The sequence below is a fragment of the Lepidothrix coronata genome, unplaced genomic scaffold, assembly GCF_001604755.1.
Source record: "Lepidothrix coronata isolate B3197 unplaced genomic scaffold, Lepidothrix_coronata-1.0 Scaffold156, whole genome shotgun sequence".
NCBI lineage: Eukaryota > Metazoa > Chordata > Aves > Passeriformes > Pipridae > Lepidothrix > Lepidothrix coronata.
This window is the reverse complement of record NW_016690336.1, coordinates 881,286-885,489: the sequence shown is the minus strand read 5'-3', so window position 1 is coordinate 885,489 and position 4,204 is coordinate 881,286.

Sequence of the window (4,204 nt, the reverse complement as noted above, 5' to 3'; positions counted from 1 at the left end):
TCAAGGAGTATTGGCATTTCTACAGTTCCTCCCCCCCCCCCCCCCCCCCCCCCCAGCGAATATCTTGTGCAGGAGCTTGTTGTGCACAATAAGCAAAAAAAAAAAAAAAAAAAAAAAAAAAACCCAAACCCTAAAAAAAAAAAAAAGGAGAAAAAAAAAAAATCAAGCTGTTCCGGTGGGAACAGCCAACACGTTGAATAAAACAAACGCACGCGTGTTAAGCCCCGGGGACGCAATTAGGCTCGGAGCAGGGGGAAGAGGCGTTTAACTCCTGGAAAAGGAGATGGCAGCGGGAGAGGGGAAAAGGAGAATAAACCTGGTGCCTGACACTGCGTCCCCTGGGGTGTCTTTCCCCAGGGGGATGAGCCCAAGTGGCAGCAGGGTGCCAGCACCACAAGGGGAAGAAGGTCACCTCATCGTCAGCCCCATCCTCCTGATTTCCACCCCTGTGCCCCCAGGAGTGGGGAGCACCCAGTGATAACTCACTCCAGCCCTCACTGTACACCCTGAGACAGAGGTTGCCCAGCTCTAAACCATCTCAACCATCCATCAACCAGCTGAGATCTTCTCTCCACCAGCTCCAAACCTGAGTTTTCCCCCTACCACAGCCCACATTAACACTGCTCAAATCCATCTCACCATGGGATGCCCCCAGGGCAGCCACAGCCCCACAAGCCCTTCTTGCTGCCACTTGCTTCAGGCCCTTCAAACCCAGGGAACCCAAAAGCACATATGGGGAAGAAAAGTTCTCACCCAACACAAAAATAAAAAAGAGTCAGTGCTGCCCACTCCAGTGGCCAGGTTTTCATACTTTTCTCCCCACCTTCTTGCAGTTTTTCAGCAGGGCATCTCTGAGGATTGAAACGGGACTCTTCCCCCTCTGCTCCTTACCCAAATCACAGCTCCCACTGGTTCATCGGAGCTTGCAGACCTTGCCTCAGCAACAGAGGAAGATTGAAGTCCTCAGCACTGCTGGTTTTAATTGCAAGTCAGAGCCAGGGATGAATTTAGAAAGAGGGAAGAGCAAAACCCATGGAGTTCTAAGTGACAGCAAAGCTCTTTGATATCAAAGCCAGCACTGACAGATGCAGGAGCCCGCAGTGCTCTGCCCTGGGCCAGCATGTCACCGTGCTCTGCAGAAAGGCTTTATGGGGAGCTTAGCCCAGATCATATTTAGAAAGTTATACTGCAGTAAAATTAAAGGGGAAAAAAAAATAAAACCACCTAAGAGTTTTTCAGCGTCACCAGGTCCCAGCACAAACTCCTGCAGGAGCTGCTTGGGCAGACTTCACGATCTCAGACCCCAATTAGGATAGACTTTGAGGAATTGCCTCAGCATTCCCAGTTTTTAACCACACTGTATCCTTCACAGCGGGCTCCCCACCCAGCTTTGGAGGCAAAAGCACCGTGCTGGCTGCAAAGGTAAGGAGGATTTAACACATGCTGGATGTCTGCTGGGGTGCTTGGCAGGGATTTGCATATTTAGAGGGTAGATGAAGGTTTCATGATGATGAGTCATTAAAGTGTCCCGAGTGTTGTTTACTCCCAGAGCAATCCTACATAAGGAAACAGGACTTTTCCAGAAGTGGTTCCTCATTAGGAGGGGATAACTCGAGTGCCACCCAGACCTACAGCTACAGAAAGGTTTTGGGCAGCAACGACTGTGGCTTCCCAGAGACACCTAAATCACAGCACAGTATTAGAATTTCTAAAAAACCACCAAAACAGCTTTCTGCCAGGTAATGTGATTTAGTACCTGTCTTTAGACATAAAGTACCTATGCAGAGCATCACCACAGTTCTGCAAGGACAAAATCTGAGGTTTGTCTTATACAGGCAAATAAAACAGCACCAGGTTAAGCCTGACAGCTCTGGATTAAATTCCAACTTGGCAACTAAAACTCAACCTTGACTCTAATTCTTACCTCAGGCCCTTCTGCAAGAAATACCAAGCTCAAGAACAAACAAGCAAATTAAACAGCACCAGGCTGCCTGATAATTATGGATTAAATTCCAACTTTTCAGCTAAAATCTGACCTCTTACCTCAAGCTCCCTTGTGCTGAAATATCCAGCTCCTCATGGACACTTTTTTACAGACCAGTACAGAAGACTTTCACTGCGGATCCTTTTCCTTTTAAACCCAAAGACATCTTTGCTTTCACACTGACTCAACACGGAGCTAAATCTTGTTTTAATAACTGTTTACAGCCTTAAATGATTTACTACAGCTTTACTAGAAGTCAAGGCACTACAAGTTTATACACAGATCTTATGCCACGGGGTGAGTGAAGCGAGGGCTCCGCTTAAAACCCCAACTCGCGTTTTTCTGTGTGCGTTTATTTAAACAAGCTGAAGCATTCCAAGTGCCAGGGAACACCAGGAGAGCCCGAGAGGAACTTCCTCTGCGGTCCATCATCCTCACAGAGCGGCAACTGTTCAAAAGCCACAGATGTCTCCAAACTAGAGGACCCTGGCTGAGATGGGTTAGCCAACGCGTCCCGATGATAGCGGGGAAGCGGCGGCTCGCAGGGGTGGTAGCAATGACTGAGGTCGCTGTGCAGACAGGACTGGAGGGTTACATCCCTCCCAGCCTCCTAAAAAACCAGCCACAAAACCAACGAGAGCGACCCAGGTGAGAAGGGTGAAATCCCGGGTCAAGGAGCTGCTTCAGCTCCAGCACTTGAGGGGCTGGAAGTTGGCAGAGGAGAGACAAGGCTACGCTCACACCTACTGCAAATCCACGAGAAAGTCCTGCAAATATGGAAACAACTTAAGGAAAAAGGTATGTGTTCCCTGGAGATTGTTCACACACATATTTGCACAGAGAAGTTGTGGCTGCCCTGTCTCTGCAAGTGTCCAAGGCCAGGTTGGACGGGGCTTGGAGCCACCTGGGATAGTAGAAAGTGTCCCTGCCCATGGCAGGGGGGTGGAATGAGACGGCCTTTAGGGTCCCTTCCAGCCCAAACCATTCCACGATTTTACATTGCTGCTGGACAGCCAGTGGCACCGTCAGGACTCAAGAGCGAGAACAACCGTCACAGACACGAAAAAGCGGCAAAGCAAAGCTTTAAGGAAGAACCGACCTAAAGCAAAACTTTTCCGTTAAACTGGGAAGGGAAGAGATCCGAAGGCGCGATCCTCGCCGAGAACAGATCCACAGGAGCTGTTCCAGGACGGCCTCCCGCTCGGCAAAGCTGCTGTGCCACCTACAGTTACTTCGGGTCCAGAACAAAATCCTTTTCCTACGCGACCCCAAGTCCCTGTCACCGCACCGAGTGTCCCCCGGCGCTGCCGCGGCCATGCCGGTTAAGGAAGCGCTTCCTTTGGCAAGGCACGGGGGGGGGGAGGCACCGCAGAAAAGAACTTTTAAATCAGAAAGTGAGTTTTCAAGCGCATTAAAAGCAACTCTCCAACCACATTTCGAATAAACTCATTGCTGAGGTCTTCCCCAACGCACACCACCGCCTAAACTCTTTACACGAGTTCAGCCTGGGACGTAAAGTTTCGCTTTTTTTTTTTTTTCTTTTCTCCTTTTTTTTTACTGCGGCTTTTACACCAGCACAGTCAGGCAACCGCATCCGCGAGCACCGGAGCGGAGCTGAACACCGCAGCGTGCCCTCCACCCCTTTTCGGGTGTAAACAAGCCCAAGTGGGGGGATAAAGCACCCCCAGAACATCCAGCCCCGAAGTTCCCATCGCTCCTCCATCCCCCCAGCTCCTCCCCGTCCCACCGCATCCCCGCTCCCGGGGCTGGGACCGAGGAGCCAGCTTTGGACGGGGTGTCACGAAACCTTCAGCAACGGCACAAAGCGAACGTTCCCTACGTTTGTTTGTTTGTTTGTTTTGTTTTTTTCCCACCCCCAATTCCAAGAAGGGGAAGCAGGACAGCGGGATACCTCCCCTCCCCACCGCCTCCAGCCCACCCTGCCCGCCGCATCCCGCTCCCGGTGCAACAGGCGGAGCAAAGCGGGAGGGGGAGCAGGGATGGGGACACCCCGCAAGCTGGGGGTCACACCGGTCCTGGTCCCTCCCGGTGCGTCCCCCCCGGGTCGCCGCTGTCCCTCACCGCAGGGCTGGAGGAGGAACACCTGCCGCGCTGCCATGGCCGCTCCGCTCAGCCCGTCCGCACCATCGCGGGGGGGGTGGGTTCCTACTTCTTCATTTATTTTCCCCGCCAGAGATTAAAAAAAAAAAAAAAAAAAAA